The 21011-nt window shown below is 43.2% G+C and overlaps 1 protein-coding gene across 1 annotated transcript in view; it reads left to right on the top strand.

Moving 5' to 3' along the window:
* The first annotated feature begins 255 nt into the window (after nucleotides 1–255).
* The window catches only part of LOC144769576 (matrix metalloproteinase-21-like), a 189351-nt gene continuing 168595 nt past the window's right edge, over nucleotides 256–21011 (top strand). The window contains exon 1 of the mRNA XM_078653736.1: nucleotides 256–387. The gene's annotated coding sequence lies outside the window, so the exon portion shown is untranslated. The remainder of the gene's footprint in view (nucleotides 388–21011) is intronic.

The raw sequence follows: 21011 nt of genomic DNA, 5'->3' as shown, positions 1-21011 counted from the left end.
GGGTGCACGGAGTCCCCGAGGCCCCGGGACCCGGTGTCACCGCACCCGCTGCGCTGCTGAGAGGCACGCCCTGGTGGGCATCTTCAGTCCATGCTGTTATTATTCACCACTAAAGCCCTGAAAACACCCCCAGACTCTGACAGATGTAAATAGTTGTGGGCCGTGGGAGTGCGTGTGCGGCTGACGGGCTCCAGCTGTGGGCGCAGGGGCCGCCCCAGAGGTTCCTCGTCGTCTCACACACACGGCGGATCCTCACAGAGAGACAAGCGGCTCATCGAAGCCCGAGACAAGCCAGAGACACCGCCCGAGGCGGGGGCATTCTTACACCAGCTGTGAGACTGCGGCGAGGGAGAGAGACATCCCCTGAGAGGGAGACACCGGCTGCAGGTGAGGAGCATACTACACCGAGGTGTCTCATGGCGATGCCCGAGCGGGCACACTGGCGCGGTTCTCCTGCGGGGCTTCCGTGGGGTTGGTTGGTCCAATGCTTTTCTTCTATGGGTACTAGTGCTTATGCTTTTGTGTTTTTAGCGCCAACAAAACACAAGAAGACCAGGGCGTTCTACAACAAGAAACACGACAAATGAAATACTCAGCGCACTCTAGTGCTGTTGACACTGCTCTGACTGGGCCCCTCTGTTCGTGGGTAGCGCCCGCAGCCCTACAGAGAGAGTTCAGCAGGCCCCGGCACCAACACAAACACAAGCGCTCCTCAGCTCCCGAAGCCCGCTAAGCGCTCTTCAAAAACCCACGAAAATCATACGGGCCCGTTTAGATATCCGCAGCACTTGTGCAATACTTCAGTGTTTTACAAACTGGGGGGCAGATTTACAATTCCTGTTGCATCCCTGCAAATCAGCAGGGATGCGCCAGGAAACTGCCACACGCATCACAATCCTTGCGCTACCACGGATGCGCGGCATTTACAATGCAGCGTATCATGGCGCAAGGAAATGCTTTTGCGTATCGCATCCACCGTCGAAACCTTGGTGCAGTGCTGGAGTTGTGTCGCGGGTGCGACGCAACTCCAGCATTGTGCCAACATGGCTTATCTTGCACATGGTGAGTCAGACCTTACACATGCTTCAAGCAGGCGCAAGATTTTGACGCAGCGGGGTTGGAAAAGTGGCTGAGTGAAATCTTGTAGACTTCACTGAGGCACTTTTCCGAGGCGTTCCTGCACCTGAACGCCTCCCCCCACGCCGGAACGCCCACATGAAACCTGACGCAGGTTTCATGTGGCGTAGGGCTTTACAACGTGACGCATCTCCCTAGATGCGTCACATTGTAAATCCACCGCAGCATGGCGCTAGCTTTACGCCGCCGCTGCAACACAGAAGTGATGCAACGGCGGCGCAAAAGTGGCGCACGGGGCTTGTAAATCTGCCCCACAGTTTTACACATAACAGTGCAGTGTTTCCGTGGCACAGCACTGGATCAGACACCCTGGGGCAGATTTACAAGCTCTATGTGCCACTTTTGCACCGCCATAGTGTCACTTCTGTAACGCAGCGGCGGCGTAAAGCTAGCTCCATGCTGCGGGGGATTTACAACGTGGCACATCTAGGGAGATGCGTCACGTTGTAAAGCACTGCACCACATAAAACCTGTGTCAGGTTTCATGTGGGAGTACCGGCGCAGGGTGGGCGTTCCGGTGCAGGAATGCCTCGGAAAAGTGTCTGAGTGAAATGTACAAGATTTCACTCAGTCACTTTTCCGACCTCGCTGCGTTAAAACGTTGGACCTGCTTGAAGCAGGCGTAAGGTCTGACGCACCATGTGCAAGATAGGCTGGGTTGGCACAATGCTGGAGTTGCTTCACGCCCACGACACAACTCCAGCACTGCGCCAACGTTACGACGGCAGATGCGACACGCATCTGCATTTCCATGCGCTGCATTGTAAATGCGCCATGGTGGCGCAAGGATTGTGATGCGTGTCGCAAGTTTCCTGGCGCATCCCTGCTGATTTGCAGGGATGCGCCAGGAATTGTAAATCTGCCCCCCTATATAGTGAAGCGTTGCGATTGCAATGCTTTGGAGTTGCCAATTTGGCTTCTTTTGCTCAAGTTGATAGTAAATGTTGCCCGTCCGACGGCTTCGAAGTCCAGGGGTTATATGGGTTAGTTAAGGCATCTGAGGGAGTTTAAACGGGTGAACTTTATCTTGGACTCAGATCTCAAAGCAATTAAAGCAGATGACTCCCAATCCCAGCCGAACACTGGCGAGTATCCTGTCAGTCATCCATCTAATAATAAACAAGACCGGGGACCAGACCCATGAACGTTAGTGCATCACATGGAGAGAGCAGTATGATGACACGTACACGGAGGACCAGCAGCCTGGATCCAGTCAACATATTGTATTGTATTGGTTTGCACCTATTTGTATAGTGTTTCATCCAATTGAAATGGATCCTAGGAGCGGCCCGATGCCCTGACGTAAGAGACTGCCCATTTCTCTAGGTAGGTTTGCAAAAGTATGCTGGTCATATACAAGCCCCTTGCGCCTCCAGTATGCCACTTTTTCCCATTTTAAAAGTGACGCACCAGGATCGTGCCTGAAGCCTGGCTCTGCTCGAGGTCCTTATGCAACCTCGAGCCCATAACAAGCCGAGCTTTAAGGTGGCTTTTGGCATCCTCCACCAACCAGGTTGTTGCTGTAAGGCCAGAGCTGCCGACTTTGCAAGTGGGGAACCAGGTTCGAGTCTTGGTGTCGCAACAACAGCCTGTAATTCCGGGCAAATTACCTGTGCCTATAAACAATTCCTGTGACTTTGTGCAACGTAACTGGTGCTCATGTAAAGCACTCCAATGCCTTCTGGCTGGGAAGCCTTAATATAAAAATGACAATTAGATACCCAATTCCTTCTGATTTGTACAAAGTGAAACCTGGATAAATATCGTTTTCCCTGCTTAAATTTTATGAACTTAGGCAAATCGTTTATTATATCACCAAAACTCTTTTTACTTCATTATAGGCATGAATACACTTTCATATAGAGGAGTTGGCCTAACGGCTAGGGCGCTCGACCTCGGATCTGGGATCGAGTCTCGGTAACGACACCTCCTGTGATTCTGGGCAAATCACTTAATCTCCCCGTGCCTAAAATGAAAGTAACTGGAAAACGTAAAAAATGTAACGTAACTGGAAAAATATGTAAAGCGCTCTGATACCTGATTCGGTTCGGGTCTAGTTCGCGCTATATAAAACTCAGCAAAAAAAAAAAAAATATATATATATATATATACGAATTCAGAATACGGGTTGCACAAAAACCTATTGTACTTGTTTTAACAGACTATAATGTTGCTTTATAATAATATGGGCTATTAAAGGGCTTACATGACAATTATCTTGCCTCTTAGTGCACTAATGGTTTTTGTTTAAAAAGTATTATTTTTAATAAGTACTTCACACCCAGTGCTATAATGTGATGTATTCAGGTCAGAGCTTCACATGTTGAAGAAATACACATTTTGAATCTTGAAGCCACGTTATCATATTTTAGGTGATGTTTGTTGTGTGATTTGCATATCAGGGCTCAGCACAGGCTCTAAGATCCAAGCCAGACACTTGCCTCGCCTCTCTGGCTCTGCTCTCTCTGTACATTTGTTGCCTCGCCCACCTCTAGTATGTTTATGGTGATCAGTACCCTCTGGGTGGAGCAGCATGGGAAGAATTGTTACAGTAATGGCATGCATTTGCCACATTATCTATGATAGCCTTGTGGATTTGGCACAGTACAACAAAGAGCTCCTCAAACTGTGCGGAGTATTAGATCCATTATAGCTCCTCCACACTTGACACATTTCACAACCACACAGCACAAGGGCCTTGCTACTGCCAGTGCAGCAGGTGCAGTGGTCCAGGGATGTGAAGTGCCCAGCCTTTGAGACAGCTCTAGCCAGGTTGCCAGACTATTAATATTATTTTTAAATCATGTATGTTATACATGGAGAGGCTTTTTGCCAGCAGGTTTCATCCACTGGCCTGTTAAATTTATTCTGCCTGCCCTGTTAGATAGTGGTTTATTTTCTGTCTCTTTTTTAAAGTTATAAAGTGTTCGTTTAGGTAACCTAGCATTGCAGCTGCTCGTGCTTTAAGTGCTTCATTAGGTGATGATTTCTTTATGATTCCTTCACACATAATAGTAATAACCGAACGTTTGTTATACAAAAAATCCCTAGTAAAATAGCCACATCAGTGACTTAATTTTCTATTTGATTTTTTTATGCAAACACGTGGCAGCCATATGTAAGTGTTTGCATGTTGTTTGTCACATTCCTACAATAATCTCTTTAAAAAGAAACCAGCCATTACATTAACTTGAATTCATCAGACCACTGCCTGTTTCTTGTTTGAATTAGTGCCCAGTGTAGCCTTGCTGCGTCACTGGACCTGCACAGGAGGCTCAGAATGCCTCTGTCAAGATTCCAAAATAAATGGTGATAGAGGCCTCTCCAAACGTCAAACAACATAACAGGCACTGTAGTGTCATCAGGTTGGAACTGTGGGTTCGGTACACTACAGTGCATACTGTAATGCTGTAGATGTGCACTCTGTAATGCAGTGTACTCAAAGCAGTTCTATGGATGTAACACATTACGAAGCAATATTCCTCTGCCAGTGCTGTACTTTTATGCAGAACAGTGCAGTACTCTAATGACAATGTTGACGTCACTTCTTCTTGGGGTAAGGATTTTCAATGCTTATTATAGTGCAGTACTCTTAGAGTAGCTTTGGTTTTAGCAGTATTTCATGCAGCATTACACTGGCAATGCTTTGTGCTTGCCACACAGAAGTGCAGTATCCCCTTGCTGACGTCGTGGTTTTGACACTTTATAGCACAGTGTCACTTTGATGATGATTATGTACCTTTTATACACTGTAGTCCTGTGCCCCATTCCCCATGGCAAAGCTTTGGATTTGTTGCACTGTAATGCTCTATCGCCTTGTTGACTCCGTGGCTTGGACACACTAAAGCACAGTGTCCCCTTGCCGATTATGTTTTGTTTGCGCACTATTGTATTGTAATTTATTTTATAGCACTTACTACCCCTGACGAGGCATCAAAGCACTTTTTGGCAAGTAGCACGTTACTCTCCTGAACCCAAAAAGGATTAGTGGTGGATTAGAATAGTGAAACCTGAGTTAATTTGAGCAGTGGACATGTGAGCCTGTTAGTTGGATTGAAAGGGATAATGGAGGGATAGAAGAGGGAAGAGTCTAGAAAGTGTTTAAGGAGATCATAGTAGTAAATCCGTTTTTGGATGAGACAAAGGGATAGGTGAGGGAAGAATTTAGAAGGGTTGCTTGGGAGATCATAGTGTTAAAATGAGGTTTGGGGTAATGGGGTGATCCAAGGAGGGATAGGGGAGGGAAGAGTCTAGAAAGGGATATTTTGGTAATCATAGTAGTAGAATGAGGTTTGGGATGATTCAGAGAGTGGAGGTAGAGGATATATTGAGAGAGGCATATGGTGAAATATAAGGTAGCTCTGTCGAGGCCTGGCAACAGCCAGGTCTATCCGGGAGCTCACCCTAAGTCCCTAAGGTTTCGAAGCATGTATGTCAACTTCTACATAAATGGTCCCAAATCATTATCAAAAATCACTTACATTATTACATACATTAACCACATGTTTTGCAGAAATTTATTAACTGTTATTTAGTATTGATTATTCAAGCTAGACTCAATATATAAACAAAAAAGCAGAACAGTGATAAATTCCACACTGTACATAAACATTGAAACAATTAAATCATTCACAAAGCAAATGTGGTTAATGTATGTAATAATGTAAGTGATTTTTGATAATGATTTGGGACCATTATAAAATCATTGCTTCTTTCAGAGAGATATCCAACCTCACATTGAATCAGGCTGAAACCAAAGTTTATGGAACAGAAGAAGCAGCAGACATTTATGCACTGATAGAACAGGTCCGTACGTTCAGCACATCGAAGGGCACCACTTCACAAATGCTGAAGCAATTGGAATACACCATGCGCAAGGAGGTTAACCAACGTCTACATGCGACAACATTGATAGAATATCATAAGGTTAAGAGAATCCCTAGAGGATTACGCATAGCGTTGAAGCCGATGCTGTTTAAGTTCAATAAGACATTCATGATTAAGTGGCATGCAATTCTAAATAAATGTTCATTGGATTTAATTCTCTTGATAATAGAGGAACTCTCACAAATACTAAAAGATTTGCAGGAAGACATCTATAAGCTCCAGCAGGATCTCGTAAAGAACATCCCAACTGAGGATTGGACGAAGATTCTTGAAGACATCAACAAAAGGTTGGATGTGCATGCGAAGGAGGTACACGATCGTAAAATTCGAAAGTTCCGGAGGGACACAATTGATTATAAACTTGATGAAGTTTACACGTGGGCGGAAGCCTACGCACAGAAGAGATACACTAGTAGACCGACTCCAAGACAAACGTCCTCTGAAGAGAGTGTAGTACAGGAGGATGAACTGTCGTTGCAAAGAGCACCAGTTCATATCCAGATGAGCACTGATCAAACAGTAACAAGCGCGGCTGGTCCATCAAAGAGCACTCAACCGTCTTTTTTAGCAGAAGGCCAATCCTCCATACACCCACCAGATCCACCGGTAGAAACAAGAGGAGACGTACAAGGAGGGGACAAAACGACAAAAAAACCAGTGGAAGGCGGACGACCACAGCGCACGGGAACGAAAAAACCAACCTAGTGGTAAACATATCCAAACGGGAACTTACGCAAGAAGAGTCACGTATTTTGAACAAGGGGACATCATTTGTTCCAACTTATGTTTCAAATGGATTAGAGACTGAAATTGCTCTATTTAAGTTTCTACGTAAATTACGGTTAAAATGGTTCTTTTCCTCCACCACCACTGATGGCAGTGGACGCCCAATCGACAAATTCAGACCGAAGAGTAAATTTATGTCTCCTATCTCACATAAGATACTAGACAATTTTGAGACATTAGTAAAAAAGGACTTGGAAGCCATCAGGTACGAACCTCCTAAAAGACAGAACTTGTCGAAAAGCGAAAAACGGACACTCAACAAATTGAAACAGGATACCACGATAACGTTTCAACCTGCGGATAAAGGAGGTGCCCTCGTAATGATGGACACATCATTCTATGATCAAAAAGTGGATGATCATGTAAAAGACATCGAGACATATATCCAACTGGATTGTGACCCCACAGATGAACTTTCTAAACTCCTGAATGAGATCATCTCAAAAGCGGAAAACTCTGGCATCATCACTACTAAGATTGGTAAATACCTGAGAACTGAATTTCCACAAGTGCCACATATTTATATGTTGCCCAAAATTCACAAGAGTATTCATGACCCTCCGTTTAGACCCATCGTGGCAGGATGTGGATCTATCCATGAACCCATTGGACACTTTGTTGATTACTATTTACAACCACTGGTACAATCTTGGACAACATATTTGAAAGACACAACTGATTGTTTGGTTAAACTTTCAGAAGTGAATGACTTGATTGATGACACTACCATCCTGTGCACCATTGATGTGGTGGCACTTTATACATCAATAGCACACACAGAGGGCCTTGAAGCCATTGAATGGAGACTGCTACAATCCGACTTAGATCAACCATTATGTGTTTTTTTACTGGAGCTTCTACATTTTTCCTTATTTCACAGTTACTTCAGTTGGAAATCACAATACTTTTTACAAAAAACAGGGACATCCATGGGCTTTTCTGGGGCCCCAGCCTACGCTAACACCTTCATGGCACAATTTGAACAACAATTCATCCTATCTAACAGAGGTTGGACAGAACATCTGATTCTATTTCTTCGATTCATTGATGATATCCTGGTCATTTGGCGTGGCAGCAGAGATGAGTTGGAACACAGGATCAAGGAACTCAATGAATGCAATCCTCGAATCAAGTTTACACACAATATTCAAGAAAATAAGATACAGTTTCTTGATATAGAGATTCGTAAAACCACACAAGGAATATCCACCACCGTGTATCGTAAGGCTACAGATGTGAACAATGCGTTACATTACACCAGTGCACACCCTTTGAATTTGAAGAACCATCTACCCACATCTCAATTCATACGCATCAAAAGAATAACAACAGATCAAACAGAATGTGAGGCACTGTTCAAAGATCAAACAGAAAGGTACACAGAGAGAGGTTACCCGATAAATATACTTCAGGATGCTGCACTAAAAGTGTCAAAGATGGATCGTAAGAACCTTTTGCAAAAGACAGAAAAATCTCCAAATGACAGAATTGTCTTTGTAATGAAACACTCAACGCAATCCCAAAGGATCAAACGCATCTTAAAGAAGCGATGGGAGATGATAGCCAACGAGCCAGATTTCACTAATCTGTTTAGAAACTTTCCAATCATAGCACATACACGTGCTAAAAACATCAGGGAGATACTGAAGAAGCCGAGACCAACGCAAGTAATGACCTATAAAGGGATGAGGAAATGCTATAACTGTGGCCAATGTAACAACGTTACAGTAGGTAAAACGTTCCACCATCCAAGTACAGGAAAAGACATAACGCTCAAACATAATGCTGATTGCAACACTACAGGTGTGATTTATGCTGTAACATGTCCATGCAGTTTAACTTATGTGGGAAGGACGTCGCGAAAGATAAAAACACGTATCATCGAGCACAAGAGCACGATTCGCAATAGGTCATCCACTTCTAGTTTAGCGACGCATTGGACCAGGTCCAATCACACAATTCCACAGATAAGATTTACAGTATTAGAAGTAGTGGAGAAGCACACAGGTAAAGATCACAACACAGCATTAGCACGACGAGAAACATTTTGGATTAAAAAATTGGGGACCATGACACCTGGTGGTCTCAATGACCAGTATGAGATGCTATGTTTTCTTTAAATGGAGTGTCATCAAGTAATATGATGGGGGAGCATGGTGACCTTCAGTGATAATTCTTGGTTATTGATGTGAATGTTAAGTGGATTTAAAACATAGAGTAAACAACTTGTAATGCATGAGATCAGTGTCTTTACACTTGATTATTACCATTTTGTGTAGAGTGCTTGGTTCGCAATTTAGGATCCTTAACTTTGAGTCATCGATAACTGTTCATCACACAGGAGATTGACATAATTTACTGGTATAACAGTTGAGGCGATGCATGCAACAACAGAAGACAATGACGCATGTCGATAACCCATGTTTGTGGATGGTGTACAAAAGACTAATAACTGATTGCTTTTGAATGTTCATGAAAAATAGCCATTGTGGTAAATATGACATGAATGCCCTTTTTGTACAGGATTAACTACAATTTCTTTGCCCGCAATTTGACATTAGGGTGCACTTAATATAGACATACCACTATCAAGAGATTAACGTAGGACTTTTGAGTTTTTTAGTTTTTTATTTGTTGCACAGGGGAACGGCACTAACAATGATGCGCGTAAATTAATTTGTCATATTTTGGTCGAACACATTTTGATTTTATATGGGGTTCACAGGGAAACACACGTTTATGTGCTTTTCGCGTACAGTCGAGTAGTCCTATCTCGAGCTCCATGAGAGCTGTAGCTTTTAGGAGGCTGACAGTAGAAACCGGTGACGGACCGGATGCAGACGCCGACACTCGCTTCTGGGTTGCAGGCACGCCAGTACACGACCGCAAGGTAATTACCGTTTCAGAATGTTAGAGTGGGTTATTGCCCCACTTTAAATAATGATAACGCGCATACTAATGTGATTTTTGCGGACGCATTGATTTGCAGTTGGTTCAGACGGCCTGTTGGAGGCATCTCCGTTGAGACGCATACTTTTGAATAACAGCACAGAGATTGAACCGCCAGCATTGGGGTAAGCGCTTTTGAGGAGGATGCATTTAACATTCCCCACTTAATGAGGATGCAGGTACTAATAGTTGCACCCACTTTGTTTTTGGCCAGTTGCAGTATACGATTGACGAGGATAGCGTTTCAGTTATTTCATGAATTAGACGGGCATGGTGAGTGGTCTGATGACCATTTAAATATCCAAATAATGGGAACAGTTTGGTGTTTAGACACTTGTGGTGTACGTGGGGAGTCACTTGGGTGCTTGTGAAGATCATACATTGACGGGTGAGACTTGGGAGTTTCGTTTACTCACGTTTGTAATTAATCTTTTGAACACTGATATAGGTCCATGAGCCTCAGACACACATTGGTTGGTAGCTGTCTGCTCAGCACAGTATGTCATTTTTAGTTGCACGGAGAAATTGTAGTTAAACCTAAATTTTCAACATGTATATTATGAGAGTATTGATGGTGATATCATATTATATTACTTTTGTAGTGCCCTGACAAGGAACTGACGTACATGTTATCGGATTGAACATAACTTTCAAGATTGAGTTATATGCCCCTGAAGAAGGGTCAAAGTGACCCGAAATGCATTGGGAATTTGCTTTGTGAATGATTTAATTGTTTCAATGTTTATGTACAGTGTGGAATTTATCACTGTTCTGCTTTTTTGTTTATATATTGAGTCTAGCTTGAATAATCAATACTAAATAACAGTTAATAAATTTCTGCAAAACATGTGGTTAATGTATGTAATAATGTAAGTGATTTTTGATAATGATTTGGGACCATTTATGTAGAAGTTGACATACATGCTTCGAAACCTTAGGGACTTAGGGTGAGCTCCCGGATAGACCTGGCTGTTGCCAGGCCTCGACAGAGCTAGTTTTTGAGAGTTGTGGGCACAACTCATTACCGGGGTGCTCCTAAAAACAGTTTTAAATAAGAGTACATACGTGCAATTGGTTTACTAGAGGAGTGCAGGTCAATCTCCATACAGTGAAATATAAGGTAGTGCATCGGAGAGAGTCAAAGTTTTTTTATAGTAGGAGTAAAGTAATAAATAGATACATAACTACATATTATTATATATATTTACATCAAGAAACATTCTTATCTAGATTCATCCACATAATCAAACTAAATATTTATCTACGCAAGGATATATTGTGCATTTGTGTTTGAGTATGGTCGTTTTGTAGGAACGAGCCAGCTATTCCAGCTATTGGGTAGTCTTCTGAAGATAAGATAGTTATCTGTGGAACTCATGTCTGGGGATAATGAATTCCATCGTTTGGCTGCTTGAACAGAAAAAGTTGTGCCACCTATGTTTCCTACTTGCATGGTGGGATTTTGAGGAGAGGTGTCAATCTGGAGCAGAGGTTCCTGTGTTGAATGTATTTGGTTATTTTATTCTTGATGAAAAGTGATCCTGTTCCATGTATTGCTTTGTGGGCGATACAAAGCATCTTGAATGTGAATATTCTGGCAACCTGTAACCAATGTAGGGCCCTCAGGGCAAGGGAGATGTGGACTTATAACTTTACACGTAGGAGTAGTCTGGCAGCAGAGTTTTGAATCTGTGTTAGTCTTTTCAAAGTTGATCCGTGGTACAGAACATTGGCGTAATCAAGTTTAGACAGTATAAGAGAGATAGCGGTTTGGACCTTGTGGAAATCCCAGGTGGAGATGCGTTGCAGAGTTTTCATAGTAATGAAGCTTGATCTTGCCAATTTGTCCACTTGGGCAGTCATTGATAACTTGGAATCCATGGTTATTCCAAGATTTTTTACTTCCTTAGATTTTTTAGGAGTTGGTCCAAGATCATCAAGCCACGTGCAAAGTGGTTCATAATTTTTCCAATCGCCACATGTGAGTGTTTCTGTTTTGGAAGCATATAATTTGACATGGCTCCATGTCATCCACTGATCAATGGCTCTGAGGCAACTGAAGATTTGTAAGTTTCCAATGTCGTTGGGGCATTCCAGTTTAAGGATTATTTGTGTGTCATCTGCATAGTTATAGCATGTAGATGTTGAAAAGCATGGGTGAGATGATAGAGCCTTGAGGGACCCCTGCTTTTGTGAAGTATAGTTTAGATGAGAAGGGTGGAGAATGGATGACATTTGTTCTGTTTTGAAGGTAGGATGTGATCCAGTCATGAGCAGTCCACTCTATGCCAGCTTCATAGAGCCTCTGGATTGCAGTATCATGGTCAACTGTTTTGAAGGCAGCTGAGAGGTCCAAGAGAAGCAGTGCAGCAACCTTGTTGCAGTTTACTGTGTTTCTAAGGTCATCCCAGATGGTGATGAGGGCAGATTATGTGCTTCTTCCTGGATGTAATCCTGTTTGGAAGCCGGAAAGTATGGAGTTATCTTCAAAGAAATATGGCATCTGGGCGAATGCTTCTCTTTCTATCAGTTTGCCAGGAAAAGGTCTATTTGTAATCGGTCTGTGGTTGTTGGGATCAAGCGGTTCCTGGTTGGCTTTCTTTAATAATGGGCATATATATGCCTTTTTAAGTTCTTCTGGAAAGATTTCCGTAGTTGAGGACTTATTGATGATTCTTATTACTGGTGTGGCAGCAGAGGTAGTTAAAATAATATTCTTGAATCGTAGATGGTAAAAGATGGTGAGTTGGCTGATATCTAGATCTATGTGGCTGGTGAACGAGAGACATAGCTAGTGGGGCCAGGGTCTGTACATGGAGGAAATTGGTGCAGAGTGGTGCAGGGCACCACATTGCAGAATGCTGGTACGTAATTAAAGTCAGAACCAAAAGAAAATCTACTGGGGTGTTTCAGAAAAAAAAGGTTATGATCTCTCCACATTCTCAGAATAGCTAGACAGTCCATAAAACATGTCACCAGGGACACAGTGTTGGGCAGTCTAACAAAAGGTGTTAGTGGGAAGAATAAATATTGATACTCCAGGCTCTCAACACCACCCTACCAACCACTGAGGCACTGTAAGAATGAAGATTGGATGTGAAACAACTGCTCAATGTATAGATGTATGAATGAACAAGCAGTGAAATATTTATGCATAAGCAACTGGTGCAGTGATTACACATATAGGATCTTCTTGTCACAGTCATTGATTTGCACCATGCCTCCAGCTCATGTTCACCTCTCGCTCATGTTTCTGATAGCTCAATGATGACCAGCAGCAACACTCCGGCACCTAGGACGGTCAGTGCACTGAGGGTGGATGGAAAATAGAACTCAAATCAGGTCTGCTAGATGTTTTGCTATTGTTTCTTTATGCACATAGTGGTCATTTGACTGTACCTTTACTTTTACTGATTAGATTGTGTTGTGATGGAGGTATTTTCTGGTTTTCATGTCACACATCATCTAGCCGTCTGCAGCCTACTGGTATCCCAGTCAAATTTGGGAAGGTTCTAGGCATGTTCATTCACATGATAAAGGTTTGGATTTGTCACACTGGAGTGCATTGTCCCCTTGCTGACTCCGTCATTTTGACACATTGGGGTTAATTCCGATTCGGGAAAAAATCCGTCCGTACGATTTGTATCCGTAGCCCTCTCCGTATGAATCGTACCCGTCCGTCCGAGTTGCGTAGTACGATCCGTATTACGTGAATCCGTCCGAATCGTCGTGATCAGTACGTATTGCAAGGCTGAAACCGTGAACCGTACGACTCGTACACATGCCGTACGACTCGTACACATGCCGTACGACCCGACGAGTACGATCCGGACCGAGGTATGAGGACACGATTCGTACGGTCCACGTCAGGTAAGGGCGAGTCGTACGGGAAAGGACACAAACACATACACACCGTACGGTCCGTACACCCCATGATCGCAGGGGTACGCACCGTACCCCTGCGATCATGGGGTGTACGAGCCGTACCCCATGTACGATGGGTGTACGAGCCGTACCCCATGTACGATGGGTGTACGAGCCGTACCCCATGTACGATGGGTACACTCATCGTACATGGGGTATTGCTCATACACCCATCGTACATGGGGTACGGCTCGTACACCCCATGATTTCAGGGGTACGGTGCGTACCCCTGCGATCATGGGGGGTACGCACCGTACCCGGGGGGGGGGCGTTCCGTACCTGTTTCGGCACGAACTCTGCTTTTACACCTGTTTTCAGCTCCAGTAGAAAAAGGGTCGTACGGTGCGTACCCGACACGTATCGTACACCCATCGTACATGGGGTACGGCTCGTACACCCATCGTACATGGGGTACGGCTCATACACCCCATGATCGCAGGGGTACGCACCGTACCCCTGCGATCATGGGGGGTATGCACCGTACCCGGAGGGGGGGGCGTTCCGGACCGGTTTCGGCACGAACTCTGCTTTTACGGCTGTTTTCAGCTCCCGTAGAAAAAGGGTCGTACGGTGCGTACCCGACACGTATCGTACTTGCTGGGTCGTAAAAACCAGCCGCGAACCGTACAGATGTCGCATACAGCAGGTTCCGAGGGAGAATCGTACGGAGATTAGAGTCGTACGGTCTCTGTACGACTCGTACGGAGTACGGCTCCTGGTACGAATCGTACTTCGTCGTATGTACGGGGGACGTTGCAGGGTACAATTCGTATGGGAAAAACGCTCCGAACGGCTATTCGGAGCGGTATTTCCTGAATCGGAATCGGCCCCATTGTGTATAGTGCTGTTCCCCTGTGATGATTTTTTATATTGTGAAAACTATAGTTCTGTCCTATACCCTACGGTAAAGGTCTGTATTTGGCACACTGTAGTGCAATGCCCCTTGCTGACACCATGGTTTTGACACGCTATAGTGCAGCATCCCCTTGATGATGATGATGTATCTTTTGCGCATTATAGTGCTGTGTCCACATTCACATGGTAAAGGTCTTTATTTGGCACACTGTAGTGCAATACCCCTTGCTGACACAGTGATTTTGACACACTATATATAGTGCAATGCCCATTCACACCATAGTGCTCTGTCCCATTCTCCACGGTAATGCTTTAGATTCATCACATTGTGATGCAATGACCTTTAACCTCGCTGCGGCTTGCTGAATATAGAGCGGTGTCCCCATAATGATGCTGTGGGGTTGCACACTATAGTTCAATGTTCCAGTGACACAGTAGAGTGCATTGCCATCACGATGATGCTGTACACTTCCAGCACTACTCTGAGCATTTGACATCATAGGGTATTCATTTATCTATAGCCTTCAAAGCAGGACTTCAAACCTCAGATGCACAGGCAGGTTCAGATTGATCACACCAGGTAAAGCAGTAAGACCTTAAAGTCACCAAAACAACCGCCTTCAGGGATCTGGGCCGAGAACCAGGCCCCCATTCAGAAGAGCAGCAAGGGTAGTGCTAACTTGTGTACCCAAGGCAGTTCAACATTTTATTTTATTCTATTTTAAAACATTTATATAGCTCAAACAAGACCAATGGGGAATCAGAGCACTTTACAGGTTGGCATATACGAAGGTACAGGAAGTGGAAACCATAACTCAACCAGGCAATAAACGAACATCACAGATCATAACAATAGACCAATGGGGAATCAGAGCACTTTACAGGTTGGCAGTTACGAAGGTACAGGAAGTGGAAACCATAACACAACCAGGCAATAAACGAACATAACAGATCATAACAATCATAAAAGTTCAACAAAGACAAATGTAAACTAGCCAGTCCTAGGGTGATTGGGGATCTAGCCCAGAAATGTCTTCAGCAGTATCTCTTTAACTTCTCTTTTGAAGGAAGCCGTGGAATTATTCAGTCTTATTTCAGGTGGCAGGGAGTTCCAAATTCTTGGTGCCGTACTCAAGAATGCTGGATTGTAGGTTTTCCTTTGATGGAATTTCGGTGGCTTGAGAAGTAAAGTGCTGGAGCCCCTAGAGGATCTAGAGCCCACAGAGAGCTCAAGTTTTTGCGCAATATATATTGGGGTGTTGAAATGTAAAGCTTTGTGGGTCATGCATGCAATTTTTTGATGTATCCTTGCTTCATACAGGAGTCAATTTAGTGACTTCAACTCAGGCATGAGGTGATGATAACATTTTGTGCCTGTAATGAGCCTTGCAGCGGAGTTGAGAGAGGCCCTAAGTGAAGCCGTCTTCAATCTAGGAAGGCCACAGAGTGTTGCGCTATCATAATCCAGTTCAGAGATCACTAGGGCTTGCACCACAATCCTGAAGTCATTGTGGGGTAGGAACGGTTTTATTTTCCTTAGGATGCTCAGTTGGAGTTTGTTCCTTTGGTGAGAGCATTAATGCACTTCTGCATGTTCAGATGATTATCCAGCATTATTCCGAGAGAGCTTGCAGAATCAATGATGTTTGGAGTGCGTGCAGTTGAGAGCTGTTAGTCTCCAGACATTTAAGAATGGAGGCATCTACTGTTTGGCTGGGGCTTTAGGGAGGAATTCTGTTTTGAGAGTGTTTAATTTCAGATGATTGAGTGTCAACCAACTTTGCATTTCCAGAAGGGCTGAGTTGAGGGACCTAATGTCCTTTGGGGAGGAGACTTTTAAGTGCAGTTGAGTGTGTTCGGCATACATATGATAATGGATGTTGGAAAATTTTAGGACTTCTGTTAGAGGCTCCATGATCAGGTTGAAGAGAGTGGGTGAAAGCGTGGACCCCTGTTGCACCCCCATAGTGAGCTGAGAGGGGTTAGACAGAGACTGATTCACCTTGAGTCCTTTTGTTCTATTGTGTAGGAATGAGGAGAAATGAAACTATGGAAAAGCAACATGAATAAACATATGCAGTTGATACCTCAAAAGGTGCAAAGGGTACTAGGCTTGATAGAGCAATCAGGAACGAGAAAGACTGATACAAATACAGAGTGCAGACAAATACCAAAAAAACACAAAAATAATTCTTAGAGGTGAAGGAATGCAATTGTCTAGAATGCTCACACCCCTAGCTTGTGCCCTTTTTTTGAAGTAATATCCTTTATTGCTTAATTATTTAAAATAATTGCAATCACAACACTTCACATCTTAATCTTAAAAACGAAATGAATCATTAAAAAATTCATTACAAGCAAAACATCTTCCCAACACAATAAATAGGAAACTGTGCCATATATACAATTAAAATGCTTATCAATAAGATCAAATCCAATCACATAACATCAATAATTACAGCATAATATTGCACATCTTATATTTCAAGATGACGGCGTGCACAGCATACTATTTCCTTATACATAATGGGAAGATACTCTAACAAATAACAATTACTTTCAGCTAAAAAACTTTACACATGTTGTAATTCAAAGTATCAATACTAAGGTGCAAAATTAACTATATGAGATAGTTTCTAATGTACGTATTCCTGCACAATTTACATTTCAAGGTACTAATGTGCAATTATTGCAACAGCCATCATATCAAAGCAATAATAAAGTGCATCAATTTACTGTAAAGTGCTGAAGTGCGATTATTACGGCAACCATTGTATTAAAACAATAATAAAGTGCATCAATTTATGGTAATAGTGGCATATTTGTTTGTATATTTTAAATTGTCACCCTCACAACATGATCACTAAGTATTAAAGATAATAAGCCAGATAAAACTATTTGTCAAAAGAGCCGTAAAAATACTGGAGATCTACCTTATTGTATCAAACATTGTTCAACTGCCAATACAAATTTGACCAAATGACATAATAATGGAATCGATTCGCCGGATAGTGACATAATTAAGGCCTGATGAACAGATCTCACCCCGCTCTTCAAGAAATGTGGTCTCAAAACTGTACGTCGAAGCTTAGTCAACATGGGGCACACACTATATGAGCTAGAGTTTTCTGTGGCCAATCACAAAGTCTACTGTTAGAGTTCGGCCACTACTTGATCCACGATTGCGTACCCTCCTTCGTTGGGTTTAATCCCATAGGTAACCTTAAAAACGTATTTTTAAACTTTGCTGAAAAAAAAACATTCAAATACAGCTGTATACGCAGGGTTTGGTATGAGTTAATCACATGTGCTACAAGAGGTGTGAAGTTCCTAAAGGGGGGCAGAGGAAAGACAGGTCTTTCTTCGTGATGCCCTCGCACACCCCGAAGGATGTCATGCTTCATCATAGGGCATTGCTCCTCGTCGGGCTGGCGCTGCAATGCCCGAGGGGCTCACCGTAAATGGGGCTCTTTGCCGGAGATTTTGTGAAGAAGCCGTGGGGTGCGTGCGGGTAAGAGGGCAAGCACAGGAAGAGAATATTTAAAAAAGTCTGGATAAGTCCTATTCAAAAACAATTTTTATTGGTTCAGGTAGTTACAGCTTAATTAAAAGGTGTATGGATGCCCTATGGGGATGCAATGTTCCTAGAGGGCTATCGCTGTGTGGTGGGCCAACATGTTTTGTGCCCTTGTTGCTCCTAACGAGTCGTATGGCACTTCATCAGGACATAAGTCGATAAATAGTGCACTACTAGAGGTCTGGTTCCTGGGGTATGGGGAGGTGACCAGACACAATAGAGTGAAGCCCTAGTAGGCCTATACTGGGCAATATACCTGTGGGGGAAGAAGAACAAGGGAGGGGGTAAGAGACCGACACACGACAATGAAGGATAAAACCTGAAATGAATAGAGAAAGTTGCTGTAAAGTTGTGAGACCTCACATACTGCCACGTAACAGTGGTGCTCAGGCATGCACTTGTAGTAATAAATGAAGGCATGCCAGCGTTTGTGTGGTGGAAGTAATTTTGCAAAAGTAGTTAGTGATGGCTACTTGCCAGTTAAAAAGGTGGGATCAGGGGGGTGGCATGTGTGTTGTGGTTAGGTTAGGTTCCTATGCTTGGGAGAGGAACCCTCAGTAACCAACGTGCTCATGTATAGCAATCAAGCGTGGCACCTCGCAGATCGGGCAACCGCGGAGGTACCACGTGCTCAGTTGTATCTCTGGATAGGTTTATATGACTCTCCTGGTTCTTAATCCATCAAGCGGTAGCGTGGACACACTCGGGCACACCCAACTAGTTACCCGTGTGCTATGTTGCCGCTCGTACTAGACCACACGCCAGTAGTCTGAAAAAGTGTGAGCCAACAGTAACACATGTGCATACATATAGTGACGTCCAATCTGGATGTGCCAAAAGGTCCTGTAAGGTAATGGTGCCTCAGTGAGCTAATGTGGTGGTACTAGCAGTGACGGCATGCACTACAACATGATTCATGTACTGACATACTCACATACCATGCATAATTTTTCTATGCTAATTCGATTTTATCCAATTTAAGCGATTCCGTTTTGATAAGCTTTTTTAAAATTAACTTATAATTGGGCATTTTCAGATATTGTAGTGCAATTTGCAGGCCGATATCTCTTAAGGAAGTTAAAATATACAAGCTCTCTAGCTAGCAGCAAAGACAGACATGTCTATTTCTTGCCAACAAATGTTCCCTAGAGATGCTGGGGCTGATGTTGGCAATGCGACCATCCATTTAAAAAAAACTCCTTTCGATACCAGGCTCTGTCTCTGGAGACCAAACTCCAGTCTTATTCCTGCTTGACACACTGATTTGGCAATCCCAAAAGTTGCTTTGAAAACCTTGACAACCAAAATCAAGCACCTTCACATTTTTCCCTATGATAATGGGAGTGCCATATATGAGGGTTGGATGTAATTTGGCTTTAATTACTTTAAGAATAAAATCATATGATCGGCAGTTCAATGATTTTTTTAAACATTTAAAAGCATTGTTCGAGAACACAGCCTTGCCCCTTCGGTCCTTAAAATGAAACTTAAGAGACACACGGTTGTCAAACACCACCCCTAGGTATCTATGCATCTTAACAATGTCAATTGTACTTGCTCTGGCCTTCCAGGAATTAAACTCTTGTTTAGCTACACGGATTTTCATCACTTTGGTTTTTTTAACATTCAAATTAAGGCCATTCTGTTGGGCATAGTCATCAAAGGCAGTATAAGTCTTTGTAGCCTGATAGGGTTATGACTCACGAGGATGGTGTCATCAGCATACTGGAGGTAGCTAATTTTCACCCCTCCCCCCCTTCCTAGGAACTTGCCCATTAACAACATCCAAATGCTGGGAAAGATCTGATAAGAATAAATTAAATAAACAGGGGGCAAGGACACAACCCTGCTTTAGGCCGATATATGTTCTTATCTTCCTTGATAAGAACTTAACTTGACCCCAAGTATCGATATACAAAAGAATGATAGCCTTCAATAGTTTCCTTGAGATGCCCAGATCTGCAATTATTTCCATAACAGGTTTCGTGGCACAGAGTCAAAGGCTGCCTTTAGATCAATAAAAGCAATATATAAGTTTTGCTTATTTAAGGCAGCCCTCTCCGCAAGTAGAGTTAAAGCCAACAAATTTGTAATAGTGGATTGGCCTTTCGTGAAACCAGTCTGGTTAAAAGGAATAATGCCCTCCTGTGTAGCCCAATCTTCTAATTCTATCAAAAGAGTGGAAGCGAACACCTTGCATCAACATCAGTAAGCGATATTAATCGATAGTTAGCGGGATAAACCACGGGCCGCTCTTATAAATGGGTTGCAGTATACTGCCTTGCCAGGTTTCTGCGATCATTCTCAGAATCAACACTTCCCTGAATAGACAACGCAAACTGCCGGCCCACATGTCAGCATTAGAACGAAACAGGGCATTAGGTAACCCATTGGGTCCGGGGGCACCATTTGCACGAAGCCCACTTAGCATGGTCAATACTTGATCACAACTCAGGATTTCCAGGTGGAAATTTGGATCAAAACTGGAATCGACAAGATGTTCTATGGAGTTCAAATCCAAACTCTCACCATTTGCCAGATTTGATGATAATATATTATTCCCCACATGTCCATCTAACATATTCAGAGGGTTTTCCCTCTGGACTGGTGCACCATACAAATTAGCTATAAAAGATACCCAACTGGATTCAGATATACTACAGCCTCCCTTTCAAGCTTATTAATAACTGCCCAAAATTTGATTGCATTGTTTTGCTTGGAGGCGGATAATAAACTGTTCCATAACCCAGTTTGGTAATTAAGCTTAGCCTTCCAGACTTCTTGTTTATAGGACTTCTTAATTTCCTTCACATTTTCTTTATACATAGAATAGGTCTGGAAAAATCTATGTGCATAAGCCAGCCGAACTGCTCTGTTGAGTAATTTCTTAAACTTT

Source organism: Lissotriton helveticus, chromosome 7, assembly GCF_964261635.1.
Source record: "Lissotriton helveticus chromosome 7, aLisHel1.1, whole genome shotgun sequence".
Lineage (NCBI taxonomy): Eukaryota > Metazoa > Chordata > Amphibia > Caudata > Salamandridae > Lissotriton > Lissotriton helveticus.
Note: the sequence above shows the minus strand (reverse complement) of the source record. Positions and strands in the feature narration are given on the sequence as shown.